The sequence below is a fragment of the Natator depressus genome, chromosome 6, assembly GCF_965152275.1.
Source record: "Natator depressus isolate rNatDep1 chromosome 6, rNatDep2.hap1, whole genome shotgun sequence".
Lineage (NCBI taxonomy): Eukaryota > Metazoa > Chordata > Testudines > Cheloniidae > Natator > Natator depressus.
The window spans coordinates 39,322,142-39,339,472 of record NC_134239.1 but is presented as its reverse complement, the minus strand read 5'-3'; the positions used below and the strand labels follow the sequence as shown (position 1 = coordinate 39,339,472).

The 17,331-nt window shown below is 40.4% G+C and overlaps 1 long non-coding RNA gene across 1 annotated transcript in view; it reads left to right on the top strand.

The window, feature by feature from the left end:
- Positions 1–17,331, top strand: part of LOC141990006 (uncharacterized) — a 403,850-nt gene that overhangs the window by 361,517 nt on the left and 25,002 nt on the right. The window contains exon 3 of the long non-coding RNA XR_012640041.1: positions 6,822–6,996. This is a non-coding gene — a long non-coding RNA (uncharacterized LOC141990006). The remainder of the gene's footprint in view (positions 1–6,821; positions 6,997–17,331) is intronic.

The following is a 17,331-nucleotide window of genomic DNA, read 5'->3' as shown; positions in this document are numbered from 1 at the left end:
TAAACAAAAAAAAACAATCTGATTTGGGTTCCTGGGAGCTGCCACCATTCAGTGAACATGAGACAGTGCATATCTAATGGTAATCAGTGATTGCAAACAGCAGTGGTGTCATATAGGGTTGTCCTGTGTGCAGTCTGTTACTCCAGACAGGCTTACACCCAGAAGGAATTAGCAATGCCTCCAGCTTCCAGAAGGGAGGGAGATAAGGGGCATTGAGTTTGCTGTTTTGCCAGAGAAGGTCTCGGGCAACAACCACAAGGGGACAAGACAACCAAGCCCCAAGATATAAGACTGTTAGAACAAATGGGCTTGCCACCTCTTGATAATGATAGTACCGCTATTTCAAGGGAAACGGAGAAGTCCACGGGATAGTACAAGACACCCTCAGAGGTTAATTGAATACTGTTATTAAATTTAATTAGTAGATTGGTTATTAGCATTTGAATTGTGTGTTATATCAATGTTGCTTATTAAGTGTTGGTGGTGGTAAGTTGTGGCTGGGGCAGGAAGATGTTGTATTGGGAACTGTACCTTTAAGAGGTTTAGCTTGCCAGACAGGGAAGTTTGTGGGAAGGGCCCTGCCAAAGCCCATGTTTGGTTATGCAGGGGCAGATGGGAAACTGTGTCACTGAATAAAGAGGATCTCTTTCAAGCTATTTGAGCCCAGAGTGATTCCTGAACACTACAATGGCCATGTAGAGTTCTGCTGGTCCAAAGGCCACACAGGAGTGCTTCCACGCCCCCAAGTGCTGTGGAAAAGGTCTCTAAACCAGCTCTACATCCAATAAGAAAATGATTATGGATGATTCCATGTACCCTCTGAATATTGTCTGACATTTGTCTATCCTTAATGAATCCAGTTTAATCTGGATTTATGTAAGATGAGAGCATGAACTGCTCTTGGCAAGCGAGTATTTTTGCTAAAATCTTTGTCGTGATTCAACAGTTGTGTGGTCCTAGAAGAAGCGCATAAAGGGACATGTTAGAAGTAGGCCAGGAAAAAGACCCTGGATTGAAATGTATACAAATCCAGTGGTCTCAGGAAACCTGTGAGAGCAGTGCATAGTGGCTAAGGAGCAATGGCCTTTATTCTAGCCCAAAGGCAGCAGCTCTGCACACTGGCCCTTGATTGTTGCGGGCAGGGTGGATTTCCCCTCCCCTTTTGCTGCATATGTCACCTGAACAGAACAGAACCTGAATATTGGGACTGTACGGGGATGGAGTGAATTTCACCCAAAAGGAACTTCTCTGCAAGAACTAAGGCCATTTCTACATGCTAAGCGTTTCAAATACACTTTCCAAACAAGAACGTATATAATGTTTTGAAATTCAATGCAACGTGTTTTCTAAGGCAAACATTTATAAGCAGTGGTGAAAAGTGTGTATTGTACTGTGTCAAGCAAGTACAGATTGTCACTTCCAGTTGCCAAAGGCAAACACAACATGGTGGTCAATGTTGCAGAGGTCAGGAAGATGAGTGTCACCATTGTACTTTTCTAAAAGGCTGTAGGTTTTCTTAAAAACAAACAACCTCCCTCCCCATAAACATCATCAGTACGCACTATTATGTGTGCAGAGCAAAACTAGATTGAATCGTTCTATGAGAAGAAATCCTGAAGCATTAAAGGCGTGAAATTCTATTTTATTCAGATCACAAAAGCTTTGTGGTTAGACTGTGAAACTGTGAGATGAGGGAAGCATGAAAGCTGAAGGAATATACATCTCCAGCACTTAAATTTTGCATAGTTCAACATATTAAAAATATATTTACCCACCCACTCAATGAAATACTTATAAAGAACAAAGCTCCCTTAGCTATAGACAATCTGATTTTCTGAGAACTTTTCTACTACAAAATTATCCCTGCAATCAGGCAGGAGGGAAACTATATAGAGTTTATGGCTTTGTTTACAGGGTAGAAATAAGTATGCAGTTACTCTGTTTGTATACTAATTATGTGGAAATACATGTTTATCTCATATAGGCTACATAGTAATTTTGCATTACCATAAAATTAAGAAATGGTAATGAGTATTAACATGACTATTTATGTCCTCTTTAAAGTATTATTTAATTTATGGGTATTTACTTTACTATTCCACTGGCAATTTTTTCAACTCTGCTGGTTAATTTTTTGCACACAGAGTAGCCAACTGGGAAACTCAAGTTCAAGAGAGACAGGAGGATTCTGAGCACTTGCCAAACAGTTATTTGTGTTGGATACAAACAGTGTCTGGGAATTCAGGTGACACAAGCCTAATGTGCATACCGAACTCTGTGTTGGCTAGTCTACAGAGCAGTTTTAGTTGATGATTGTCCTGACCTTCTGAGCTGAGTGATTCAGCTGCAGATCTGGAGGATGTTAGTACAGCCTCGATTGGAAGACAGTGGATTACTTTGTGTCTTGATTAAGTTTCAAGAACATTTCTATAGAGAGGGTTGAATAGTGCAAAATAATAGTGTGGATATTTATTTAGAAATTTTTTTCAAGTTCGTTTCAGCCGTGTCCAGATCGCTTTTGCTTTTGGTGAACATTTGAATGACAAAGTGGCTTGTATATTTGCAGAAAATTAATTTCAAAGCTGTTTCTATTCACAAAAATTGAATGTTATATTTGCATGTGTGAGTATTTTCCCCATAGCCTCCTTAATTCCTCTCTTAACTCCCATGACTCTTACACTTTCCACTTCTGATATATTTAAAGAATGATTGCTCTTCAAATTCCCTTTTAGCCCTACTAATTTCCATTTTACGTTTTGCCTGCCATAATTTATGTTCCTTAGTGTTGACTCGCGGGGTTGGGTTACCATGTTCTGCCTTTGGTTTAGGCATGAGCTTTGAGGCTCAGACAATTTGGGTTCCACTTCAGCTATGCCACAGATTTCCTTTGTGACCTTCAGTAGGTCAATTAATCTCTCCATGCCTCAACTGCCCATCTTGTAAAATGGAGGTCATACCATAGTTTTTGTCCCACCCTTTGTTTGCATTATCTCTTACCATGTGTAGATACAGCATCAAACACACACTGTGTTCTCAATCTTGGCTGGGGCTCCTAGCCATTATTATACTGTAAACATTAACAATACTTGCAAATAACCATTATAACCTTGCTATGCAATATTGCCATACCGTTTCTTCTTACATTTCTGTGTCCGTATTTGTTTAAGGGGATACATAGCTTCCAAAGCTCAATTTATAGTGTGCTTAAATAGCTTCTATGCTGAGTCAATACATTTTAATTTCCTCACTTTCTATTTTTGGGTCTGTTTGACTAACTTCCGCATTATTTTATAAATCCCTTTTCTGAAGCTGCATGTTGCAGTGTTAGGTTTTTTGTATGATCCCTTCCCCAAAGATAGTGAATTTAATTGAACCGTGGTCACTGATGTGGCTCAGCTAGAGTTTCTTCTTGAATCTGTGTACTCAAGATTATGTCAAGAATAGCCTCTGTTCTTGTGTGCTCTGAAACTAAGTGGTCTAGGAAGCAATTTGTTAATGTGCAAAGAAATTGTTTCTTGAATCATTGTCCCAGTATTACGTTTTCCCAGTTTATGTGCTGGCAGTTGAAGTCACAAATTATTACTGTTGCCTATTTGATCTCCCTCACCATTGTGCAGTCAATAGCTCTTTCCTGATCAGGAAGTCAGTAGAATGAGACTAAGTATAGTCTTTAAGGTGTCACAAGTCCTCCTGTTCTTTTTGCGGGTACAGACTAACATGGCTGCTACTCTGAAACCTATATTTGTATTATGACTTTGGGATTTGTATGGTCCTGAGTGGCCCTTGTTTGATAATGGGAACCACAGTACTAGACCTATATTTAAGGATTACAACTGCTTGTCTCTCCTTTAGATTCTTTAATTATTTGCATTGTTGAACTACATAATGAAAATCAGAATAATAATGAGTTTTCTCTCTGTGAACACCGCTTTTCATTAAGCTTTATTGAAGTTTAATCCAATTTATGGTCTTTCACATCCAGGTCCTAATGCTGACATTTTTCACTTTTGCTTTTCGTACTGTGCTCGAAACATCCAGAAAATACAAGAAGCTGGAGTTAGATGAGCAGAGGAGGAAGCAGAACAATCAAACTTCTGCTACAAGTTTCTTTGCGTTTCCGTACTGCTTTGGTGTGTTGAGTAACATTAGAACGATTATAACATTCCTTTATCTAGAGTCACTTTTGACAATGTGCAATCTGTAAATTATAAAGAAACCACAACAGAATCATAAAACTAGGGGCAGCAACTAGTCCATCCTCCTGTCCATGGTGGATTTCTCCCATCGGTCTAGAAACTGGGGTAGTAAAACAGCCATCTACTATTAGCAGCAGCAGCAGCAGCAGTAGTAAAGCACTTTGAGATCTACAAATGGAAAAACACTGTGTGCCTAACTGTCATTATTGTTATAACATCACCATTCAGTTCTTTGTCTAGTTTCAATTTAAAGCGCTCTAATGATGGAGTGGCCACTACTTTCCTTAGCAAAGAATATTCCATGGTCAAATATGTTTCACTACTAGGAATTTTTTCCTGATATTCAGCCCAAGTGTACCTTTGGACAATGTCATTCCCTTACTCCTAATTAGTACCTCCTTGTAATGCCTTGAAGCTATTCTTCAGGCTCTTCCTGTGTGCTTCATAGTCTTTTTATCTACATATTCAGCTTTTTAAATCTTATCCCCAGAAACCAATTCTTCCAGCCCCCTTGATCATTTTGGTTTTGTTCTCTGATATTTTCCCTGCAATTTGCCAACATCTTTCTGGTATTCAGGTGTCCAGCACTGAATGACATTTCTAAACACACTCTCATAAGAGTTGTAGAGGGAGAGAAGGACTATGTTCTCCTTGCCCAGTAATATGAAGCCTCTGCGAATTAGCCTCAGATTGCGTTGACTCGTTTGACACCAGAGTGCATTGCAAGCTCTTCTCCTGAAGCATCACTACTGCAAAAAGGCAAATGAAATGGCCTTGAAAGACCATGAAACATTTTAACAGGGAGTCAGCAGATCTTGTAATTTTCCATTACTAGCCTCAGACTGTTAGCCATCTCCCAACCTGTTATGGCCTTTCCCCAGCTATTATTAAGGCACTCCTTAAAGAGAGGGAAAACCTTTTAAAAATCAGTGGAAAAGAAATGTGGCTATTTCCGTGAGTATAATCCCACTGAGTCACTGGCTCTGGCACCAATGCTGAACTTCTGGTATGCATTTGTTTAATGTTCAGTATAGCAGTTCCTAAAAATGTCATTGTATACCTGTGGTTCACTGCAGTGTTCTTTGGGCACTGCTGGAAATGGCATTTGAACACTACCTGGAGTGTTAGCAGGCAGGTAGATAAAGCAGATACCCACAAAAAGGCACAGGGAGCGGGTATAATTTAAACTTCTTTAAACTCGAATTGGTAGGCATGACGTCGAATTCTTTTAACCTGTGCCATAAAAGAGAACAATCATGTAATTGATGGGATTATGGTTTGTGTGTTTGATATGTGAACAGGTTTTGGTTTGTATTTAAATACAAAATTATATTCCTTTCATGTATATTTCGGTTAAAATACACACCTTTTTGCCCCTGGGTATTTAGACTGTGTCGTTGCTGGCATTTTCTATATGTCTGTGCCAATATTTGAACAGAACAATGAACTATTAGTAGAGCTACTCTGTACATAATGATGAAAGGTGGGGGATTGATTGCACGTTGCTATGACAGTAAAGCAATCACTTTGAGAATGGTGCTCGCTCGCTCTCGAATATTATGGTAACAATGATGCATGTTAGCTTTTTGTGGAACAGCTTCAAATAGAAGCTTAACAGGAAAGAACTTGGAAAAATGTTATCAAAAGTGGAGAATTATTTTCTTTTTTTTCCCCTCAAGAATTATCTTTTCAATCCATCCACACCATTATTCTGGAATATAGTAACTCAGAATCCTTCTTTCTTTTCCAGTTCAGTAAGTACTTGGACCTTTAATTTTTCCCTTTACAAAAAAAGGATTATTTTTGCAACTTTCACAAACCAAAAATGACAAAATGTATTATCTTTCAAGATAATACTTCACAAGCTCTTAGTGACAAGGTGAGATTTTTTTTTCTTCCAGATGTGTCCACTATACCCTAAAAAACACATGATTCAAAATCCCTATTTTAATCCCAAGGAATAAATCTGCTTTCCTATTCATGTTTGTTGCTAGGGGGCTATTCAAAGGGTACATTACCGTTATGGAATCTGTTAGTTTACACGATCTAAGTCCTACTGTAATCTTTCTGGCCATCAGCATGACCTCTTAATCCTTTGTGTTTTATATACCAGACTTTGATGTTGAAAATGTCATAAATATTGCTTAATTTACTGCTGAGATCCAATTTTACCTCCTTACAGCATGGATGAAGTGGAACAAATACAGTGGTATTATTTTATGTACCTTAGCACAATCCTGAAAAATTTTACTTGCTTGATTAACTACAAGAGTTTTTTGGGGGGTTGGGAGAGAATGGGCAAGTAAAATATGACATAATTTAGTTTTTCATTGTCATCATTGTGGTAATAAAAGTGTGTGAGCAGATTTTGAGCCTGGCTTGGTGCATTTAAAAATGATTTTGTAAGGCTTCCTTAGAATGTTCCACACTGTATCTTAGAGGACACACATGGGTTGCACTGAACAAATTATATGGGCAAACAGGTTTGGATAAAATAAGAATCAAAGTGAACCATCACCTAAACTTGAGCTGAAACTGAACTGACTGATTTTTAGAACTTCAAAAACATTTTAGTTAACTTTTATTTCCATTATTTTTCATTTTGCTATAAATTTCTGTTTCCAGGTATCAGCTGTGACTGGAAATAGCCGGGCCAACATAATGTGAGAGGCTGTTCTTGTGATATTTCCACTTCAGTCAGAAGAAGGAAGACCTAAAAATCTAGTAAGACGACCTATTCTTATTCCAGGAAAGCTTTGTAAGAAATAAAGAAGTATGAATAAGCAACCAAAAATCTGAGGTATTTATATGAATGAAACCTTCAGTTCTTCATCACTAATTACCTGACAAACAACATTAAGCTGTCAGACACTTTTTTTGTTTCTTACTGTATGATTTCAGGATCAAGAAACTCACTCCATAACACTCATGTCGTGCTTTGAGCTCTAAACACTATTGTGAGCAAAATAAGGTGCAACGGTCCAAATTTGCAAGGATTTAGGCACCTAAAGATGCAGATAGGCATCTAATGGGATTTACAAAAGCATCTAAGCCTAACTCACATTGAAAGTCAGAAGTTAAGCACCTAACTCACTTAGGTGCTTTTGAAAATCCTACTAGGCTCCTATCTGTATCTTTAGGCACCTAAAATCCCTTTGAAAATCTGGCCCACAATGTATAGGTCTAACTTCACTCCACACTGAAATTCAGCCACCTTTGGGGTAGACACTGCAACTCCTTAACAGCACACAGCAACAGTATGAAATATTTAGGATACGACAGTAAGAAGAATATTATTTACATCTGAAATTACAGAGGACATATAGGAAGGCAGATTAGAATTTGGTGAGGATGTGTTAAATACTGCTAATCTCTGTTATGAATAGTTCCGTGAGATTTTTAATTGCAGCTGAGCAGGCCCCTGGCTTTACCTCTCATGTGAAAGACAGCACCTCCAGTAACACAGTATCCTCTAACACTGTGCTGGTGCACTGACTCCGCACTGAGGCAAGAGAAGAATGCCTTCTTCTCTGACTCATTAACACCATTTCCTGCAGCAACTAAGTGTTTCTTGGAGATCTCCATGCTTTAGATAATGAGAGCTGATGAAATAATAGTGCTAGGTTTTGTGCATGCAAAACTCTCAATTAAATGAATTGACACTTGCCTGTCGTCTTGACTGGGGGTAAATTACTGCACTGCAATATTACTAATAATGAAAGGGAGATTATTGGATCTTCACAGGCTTTTTATTCCTCATTCTTCCATTGTAAGCTGGACAAGAATATCCTGTTGTGGATAAAAGGACAGAGAAGCTAGCCTGAAAAAAAGAAAATGTGTGAGGGTGGATGTAAGAGAATTTTCCAAACAGGGTGCTTATGTCAGTTGTGTGTCTGACTACGGTGTGGAAAACCAGTGGTAGTTGAATATTGCCTTCTTTGCCTTCTGGCTTATAACCAACATAGGATCCTGTCTAACGTGCCTTATGTCCTCTGACGGAGGATTGTACCCTGCACGGGCAGAGGGAAGGCCTCAATGACCTAGAACAGGAGTTCTCAACCTTTTTTCCTTCTGCGCCCCCGCCCCCCCCAACATGCTATTAAAAACTCCATGGCCCACAACTACCATTCTTCTGCATATAAGAGCTAGGGCCAGCATTCAGGGAAGCCAGCGGGGCAGTTGCCCAGGGCCCCATGACACAGGGGATGCTATGAAGCTCAATTGCTCTGGCTTCAGCTTCAGCCCCGGGTGGTGGGCCTTGGGTCACTGGGCTTCAGCCCCATGTGGTGGGGCTTTGGCTTTCTGCCTTTGGTCCCAACAAGTCTAATGCCAGCCCTGCTTGGCGGACCCCCCGGAACCTGCTCGCGGCACCCCAGGGGGCCCCGGACCCCTGGTTGAGAACCACCGACTTAGAACATCTGTTACTTTTTGAGATTCTGTGAAGTAGACTTTGAAATTACCACCGAAGTTAACTGAGGTAAATGGAGAAGAGTTGCTGCTTGTGTGGCTGGAGACAGTTTTCCTGCAAAGCCGGATAAGTGCAAAAGTACAGTTTATGAACTGAATGATATACACAGAGGGCTGTTACATCAATGGAGAGGGCTGGAAAGTAGCAGCACCATCTACTGACTAAATCACGTTATTACCAAACTAACTCTCAAACATAACCAGAGTCACATTTTGTAATCCTTCATGTTCTAACCATGTGACTGTAATGACAAGACCTCCCTGGTTTATTAGCCCACTAATTAAAGATTTCATTGGGGTTTCTTATTGTTGGGAAAAAAAAAGGGGGGGGGGGGCAAAAAAAAAAAAGCAGCTGCCTCACCTTTTGGACTCCAGGCAGATTTATAGCCTGACCTTGTCCATTCCCTATCAGCCCAGCTGACCATGAGGACTTTTAAACAACTGATCGTGCATGTTAATCCCAGCCTCAGGGTCAGCCCTTTTGCTCTGAGTCTTTATTTGGGGTATGGAATGATGGGGAAATAGAGTGGTTTTCTTACAAGAAGTAGGGTAGGAGTGCTGGGGAAACATCATTTGGTAGAGAGGGTGATTCTGCATGCACATTTAAAAGTTTGTGGTCCAAATCACATAGTCCTTCCTTAGGTAAAACTGTCTTTTCTTTTAATGGAAGTCTTGCCTCAGAAAGAGTCTGAAGAATTTGGCCCTAAATTTTTGGTGGAATTATCCTTTCTAAACCTGGGCTGGTCAGTCTATCAAGCTCAATTTTTGAGATTATCGTGGGTTCCTAGTTTGGGGTAAGTCAGAACCACTCTGTTAGGGGGCTTATTCCTTCACCCACCTACTTCCCTGGTCCTTCTCGCATGAACAGAGAGCAACAATACCCGAAGTCCAAAGGTGCAAACAATTCAGTGTTTACTGGGGTGAACTTCCAGCAAGCATGATTCCAGTTTCCTTCCTTAGTGTCCCCCTTCCCAGCTCTGACACCACAGAGCCTTACATCTGTGTCCCTGTTCCCATTCCTGCCCTTAGCCAAACATGATTCCAATTTCCCCACTCCCATTCCCTGTTCCCATTTCCCCCTTCACACACACACACACACCCACTCACTTCCTCATTGACTGCAGACTATATAGTAAAACTTGAGTTCTGCTTAGCTATACCTTAACCAATCATTTTCCTGAAATTTAACTAACCAATCCTAACATATTGTAACATGATTATGTAACCAATAATATCCCACCACCTTAATTAGTTTACACCCAGCAAAATTAATTATACAGCAGACAGAAATAATCACAGAACCAGACAGAGATTATACAGACAAACAATAGCAAAGTGAGAACTATAATGACAAAACAATACAGAAGTGAGGATTTCACATCCCAGCTATTGATAAGTGAGTTCTTGCCAGACAGGATGCTATTAAACTAAGTTTCCTTTTACATCTTCTAGGCTCTTCCCTTTCTCTGGAGGTGATAGTGCCTATCAGGACAGGACTGTATTCCTAACAGCCCAATAGCACCTTCTTTTAATGTGACTAGTTTGGAATGTGAGGATGTGACCGGTCGCTTCCTAGCTTATGGCTGCCTCTGTTGCTTAGCCAAAGGCCTTAGCCTAAGAACAGGGCCTCAGACTGTCACAGTAAGAGAAGGACCTTACACCGTCAGACAGTGATTTTGATTCTTTCTTTTATACCTCTAGAACTAGCCAAGCGATAAGAATACACCTCAATTCTTAGAGTATGGGCCTTTACAGACAGGCCTGAATATCTATATCCTAACACACTCAAAAGAATCTTTCTTTCTTTCAAAATTTTAGTGCACAACCTTCAGTTTTCAGAATTTTATATACACGGGGGCAGATTCTCAGCTGGTGTAAATTGATGTAACTCCATTGAGCTGTGGATTTGTGTCAGCTGAGGATCGAACCCATTGGGTATTAATTTGAAAAAGGAAAAATAAATATGTTGAGAAACCAGGTCTAACCTATATCTGTTTGATCAGATTATTGGTGTAGATCTGATGACTGGACAGAGAGGAAATATGACAACAGATACACATCAGAAACATACTCAGCTATCTTAGCTGCGTTCTGTGCTAGAAAACAAAAATATGCCAATCTTCTCGCCAAAATTGTCTCTTTATTTAACCTGCTGTACTCTAATGTATTTCAAAGGTGGTGCCAATTGCTTAAAAGCTGCTGTTTTCATGCCTCATTAATATTTCCTAACCCAGTTCCTGAATTCCCACTGACAATCCTGTTAAAGCAGTCTTACTGACTGCTTAGTAAATTCATCCCGGGCCTGAATGGCCAATGTAGAATTTCTGAATTTCATTACTGGCTGGGGAACAACCTTAATTATCTCTGAAGAAACCTTAATGACTAGGATTACCTTGAGGGGGGAAAAAAGAGAGAGTGTTTTCTGTCCAGAAATCACTTAGACGCTACTAGCACTCATTGCTCATAACGTTCCCACTGTGACAGCAGCCAACAAATACAGCTATGCCAGATCAAGAATACCTGCTATGCCCTTCTACAAAGAGATGCAACACAGATTACATGTGTTTCGTCTGCACATTTAGTAAGGGCCAGATTCTGATACCCTCACTCAAACGATGTAATATCTTACTCAGCAGAAAGTCCCTTTTTTCTTCAATGACTCTACTCGCAGAGTGAAGTTCTACTCCGCTTCAGTAAAGGTATCCGAAGGTAGCTCTAATGCTGGACGAAACTCTTGGGATTTGAAGCCCTTCGTGGTGTTCGTTTTGTGTGTGGTCACAGCACTTGAGTTTTTTTGCTTTTCGTTTCAGAAAAGAGATGGGCCTGAAACAAAACCCTGCCTCAGAACCCCACTGGCTTTTGTAGACCTTTGTGATCTAGAGCTGAACTTTGTCTCTCTTGTCAGTTATTGGCAAACCCCAAACCCATAAGTAGAACTCAGCTGAAACCATCACATTTGTTTAGTTTCCAGGTTCCACACACTTTGCGCTCAAATCCCTCTTACATCCCCTGAAACTGGATGAAGCGAAACTGTTGCTTGGTTTTGTCTTTGGTTGTTTTTGATATGATTGCGCAAAGCTGCCATTATCACTTCTTGAGTGGAATACTTTTGTTACCCTGGTTGTTGAGAGACAAAATCTGCTAAACTAATAGAAAAATTATGTTAAAGAACGAACTAAAAGCAGATTAGGAGGTTTGACCTGGTAGGCTGCCTGCATAACTAAATAAAGGAGAAAACAGATACATAGATTAAATGTAGTTTAATATTTGCCTCTTTGTTACCCATCCAATAAGTACATTTATGTATGTATTTACCATTAAGGGTGTTTTTCTACATACTTATTCTGACCTATAGTGGATAAGTTAGGATGAGCTCAGGGTGAGCCCTTTTGTAAGACTCATCAGGTGCTCAAATAGTATTGTGATGAAGGCCATATAAGTACTTGTATAGTGTGAGGAAATCAACTTTCCTTCAGGAACAATTGCTGCAGAATGGCTAACATAACTATATTTCTGCTGAGAATAACTCTGCTCAAGAAAGTGGTGTAGGCAACACAGTGAGAGACGTTGGTCTTCTCAGGTGACCATATTGCAACTATTAAATTGGGTACATGGTACTTGTAAACTACCATGATAGGATCATGAGAAATGCACACATTAGAGAGGTAACTAGCATTAGTTAGAAAGAGGTAATCCTCACATTCTGTTCCTCTCTGGTTTGCATGACACCTGAATTAGCAGATTCTTGAGCAAATATTCCCAATAGCTGGAAGCCATTCTTTCCATAGGAAAGCTGCTAGACCCAAGAAATAATATTGCTCATGTTATTGCATGAATGGTTAGACATAATGTCAATACAACAATAAAGATATTTTGTGGCATCACAGAAGTTTGTCCCTCACACTAATTGTGAGTGAACATGTTGTAGATATATATATAATATGGAGCCTTTGACAGCAGAGGCAGTTTATCATTTTACAATGCACTAACTTCCTTGCTGTCAGAAATGAATTAGATCAGCCCGTAGAAGATTCCAAAACTCTTTATGTTTATCAAATGTGCCATGTGCTGGCAAATAAGTAAATATTTCACTACAATCCCATTATATCACTGTCCATTTTTTTTTGTATTCCTGTCCTAACAATGGGCCAAATTCTGTAGTCCTTAGTCTGGTAGGAGACTTACCAAAAAGGCTAAAAAATTTGGCCCCAAGATACTTGTCTCCTTTAAAACTAATTTCTTTCTGCCTGATTAATTCAGTGGTGTTGCAATCCAGTGTCTGACAAAGCTTGACTCACATCCGTATGTGCCAGTATGCCATAACAATGTTTTGCTCCATGGTGCTGATGCAGGGAGTACATCTCAGAACTAACTCTGGGAGTTCTCCTACCCCCAACCAAGTCTCCTCTCTTGAACAATACCAGCTGTTTTATTTTTCCAGCTCAAGCCCTGTGCTCTATGGGCCTGAGCCTACTTCTCTTGAAATCAGTGGGAGAATAGGCCCCCCCTTATATTATAACATTTGGACAGTGGAATCACTTTAAAAGGAAGCAGCATGTGTTTTTCCCAAATATCTTGAGATAATTTGCCTTAATGGGGAAACAAATAAAGATGATGGGGGATTTGACATTTGTTTGTTGACAAACAAAAACAAATGAAGATGATGGGGGATTTGACAAAACATGACATACTGGGACAAATCCTCGTTCCTGAAAAGGTGACTTGTTGTTGTTTTTCATAAACAAAAGACATTGGCACTGTACAGCACGGGTCAGTAATTATCATGGTACTATATCTGTTTGAAATATACAGGAATACTGCAGCTACTCTTATTGCTTTTTTTCTTTTTTTTTTTTTCTGAGATACTTGGCTAATATTTAAATCTTCAGAACCAAGGGCCTAGTTTCTATTCAGTGCACCTATGTATAAAGCACTTGTCACTTACAATAGTGTACTGTGAACAAAAATTGGAAATCGATACATTGCAGCATTACACAACATTACAGCTTATATTATTTTATTGGTCTGAGTCTTATTTTCACTCAGTCTGTTTTCCATCCAGGCTTTTTATTTTTTAAACAGTTCCCCGTATTTATTTTTCAAGAGCATTTTCTTGTAACAATCAGTTCTGGGTTAAATTATCATCAATACATTTCTAAGAAATAATGTCAGGTGTTTGTAGTTGACAAAGAGCAAACATTTACATGATTCTCCATGTAAAGCAAAGCGTTTCAAAGATGTAAAATTTGTCAGCTGAAAGCCACAACAGTATTGCAGCCTTTCTTGAGGCTGACGCCATCCAGATTCTTTTCACATAACAGTGATGCTTGAGGGAGAACGATGGTAATGGCTAAAGAACAAATTGACTCCCATTGGAGTCATTGGGAAAATGCTCATTGATTCCAAAAGGAGCAGAACTGGGGCTCTGGAATCTTAATCTAAAACTTGAGCTACACCCAGAAGTTTGGATAGCCTGTTCTCAATTATTTCTTTCTGAATCTCCTAGTTCTGGTTGAGAGCTGAAATGCTAAGATGCTGTGCTGTGAAAGAAGCTGATATTGCAGGTGTTCTGGCCCTGAAATTGTCCAGCTTATTCTTCAGATAACCAGTTCAGATGAGCATCCAAACTTCTGGGTGCTTTTCTCCTTGCTGTATGTCATTCCGTCTCTTAGTTCTCTCCATGTTATCTGACTGAGTTACGGCTTGATTCTTCAGTACTTGCTTATATGCATAATTCTAGTGCGCCAAATGTCACTCTTTACTGCTATGTCCCTGAGAGCACAGAAACCTTACACACAGTAGAACCACTACCATTTCATGGCACAGCTTGCTGGGCAGTGAGAAGCCATTGCAAGGGGACTCTCCAGTGGCTCATTGTTTGGCAGCCAAGGTCAGATTAAGGCAAAGACGCCATGGGTAAAATCGTGGGGCTCCATTTAAGTTAATGGGAATTTTGCCATTGACTTTAGGGGAGTCTGGATTTCATCCTATCAGCCCATGGCTAAGGCCATAGGTGCTGCAGTCACTTGATGAGAGCAAAAATCTGTCTTTATTTTAAAGAAAGGAAGCAAAGCATGGAAACGTTACCTAAGTATATGCAGGGATGTGTATGGGACTCTGCAGGACAGCCTGAGAAAATGACTGCACCGCACCTTTAAGCAGGGGAGTGGGGCCATTGTCTGGCGGAGCAGCAGCCACCTTCCCTCCCCTTGAGATGGTAAAATACCAAGGTTTGGTGAGGACCTGCTGTGGGTGTTGTACTAGCTGCTCCTTTCTAGAGGGGCTGGGAAGGAATTTTTCCCTCACCACCAGATTGGCCGAGGTGGAGTGGGTTGGTTTTTTTTTTGTCTTCCCCACAGCAGGTTTGGGGGGGGCTTTGTTATGGTGAGTAGGAAAGGGAGTTAGGCTATGATGGCACAACTCATTATATAACTGTGGGGGCGGATGTCCAGCACAGGTACTCCATAGGGAAGGGATACAGTGCCCAGAAAAATGGCTAGGTAAAGGTCTGAAAAAGGAGATGCTGGTTAAAGGAGTGGAACGTGGAGGGGAGGGGTTGGGGCTCCTATGACTAGTATGGCAGGGGTCCAACTTCCCCTTTCTTAATGCCCCCCAACCCTCATTTGGGGGAGACAGTAAGGTCCCAGATGGGGATCAAGATGGAAAAAGGGGAGGCTGGCAGAAGCCCCCCAGGTAGTTAATGAATGATCATGGAGTTACCTGGACTGTCCATTCTTATCTGCCGTGTAGTTCCAGACCTCTAATAATAAAGTTGAGGACTGATTAAAACCATATCAGGTGTCGTCTTCTTTCAGTATAGCCGGACAATCTGTTAACTGCCCCAGTCAACCCAAAGAGGGATAAGGCCATGGCATGGGGGCAGGGCCATGTGGGTGCTTAGGGAGCTGGAGTACCATAATTTAGCTTAGCTAGCAGTATGAGAGATTAGTGGAGAGTGGAAGCGTTGTCTGTGCATGCACCCATTATACATTTGCAAGCCTAAATCACAGGTGCAGCTCCTGGGCTATAATGATGACAGAGGAGTGTCTGTACAGCCACTTTGTGCCAAGCTGTTGGGTTGGGACGGGGGATTCCTTCCAGATGTCCAAATATTGTCTATTTACTCAGATTTTGCACGGGTAAAGATCAAAATAGAAAAAGGTAGGGGTGCTCCACTGGTCACGGTGGGGAGAGCGAGCCAGCTCCACCGGTGGAGCTGGCTCACGATGGGGAGAGGCAGCTCCTCCAGCCACAGGGCAATGAGGGGGGATAGACCACTCCTCTGGTCGCGGAGGGCACAGAAAGTGCCCCTCCAAAAGCTGCCAAATTTTTATTCCTGTGCACGCCCCCATTTGAATTCCCATTTCTTCTCTTTAAGGTGTGTGTATGTGTGATTAACAAAACTGCTTCCTTCCTCATAAATTGGCTGCCACAGAAAACAAATGAATTACTATATTGTGAAGGCAGCAGCATCGTTACTCTGCAGAAACAAACTGAAGTTGAGAAAATGGGTCATGAGGGAGAGAACATTGATCTAAAGCACAGATACCTCTTAGCCAATGGCAGTCTTGATACTGGGCTACCTGGGGCAGTGTTCAACTCAGAGGAATACAAGTAAAAATGTTTTCCTTCATCCCAATTCTGTGTGTCATTCACAGATGTTAACATAATGTAACACCTCTTCCAGATGAAAGGTCCAACGCATGAATAGCTGCTCCAGTGCCCTAGTCTGTGTTAAAACATATATGCACATTCCTGAAGGGGACTGTAAAACAGAAGCAGCAAGTGTGCTTTGAGAAGCCCCACACCCCAGCACAAGACAGAGCTCTGTGGGCCCAATCCGTGCTTGTGTAAATAGTGTGTGTGTGTGTGTGTACGCACGTGTGTGCTTGCACAGCCTGTATTTTCAAAAATTACTGGTGATTTTGGTTGCCTCTGTTTTTGAATGCCCAATCTGAGACCCAATGATTTTCTGATTTTCCACCCTCTGAAAATCAGGGCTCTTTAAAGTATCTTGGGTTAGGCACCCAAAGTTTCTTTTTAAAAAAGCTATCTATGGATTTGTATACCTATACACGTGTGCACACACCGTTTTGCATAGTCATATTTGTGTGTAATTGATCAAGAATTTTCAATTCAAAACGTGTCCACTAAGGTGTGTACTAATACATTTTTATTTCCGTAGCAGCCTTTTTTATATTTACAGAATAATTAGTTTTATACACTAACATTTGCTTGTAAAAAACCTGAATAGTTAATAGAGCCATTTGCCGTTGATTTTAGTTGTTTTTTCTGCCCCATTTTCATATGATGGTTAGTTGATTTTCAGTAGCATACTATAATAATCCATTTTTGTAAAGTGTGTTGAGGTGCTCAGATGAAGTGCAAAACGTGATATTATGAGGATGACATAACAAATCATGAATATAAATAGAACAAACTCAATGAAGTGAAATATAACACAAAATATAAACCTGCAAGAAGATATTAATTTAACAGATGGGGGAAGAATGACTAGGAATTGCAGAGTCCGCTTCTGCATCCTTTACATCAGTGACAAAAATCCAATTGACTTCAACAGTGCAGGATTGAGCCCTTAGTTAATGGTAAATAGTTACAACATCTAGATTTATTTTAAAATGTACTGGCCAGACATTTCCATAGTGTT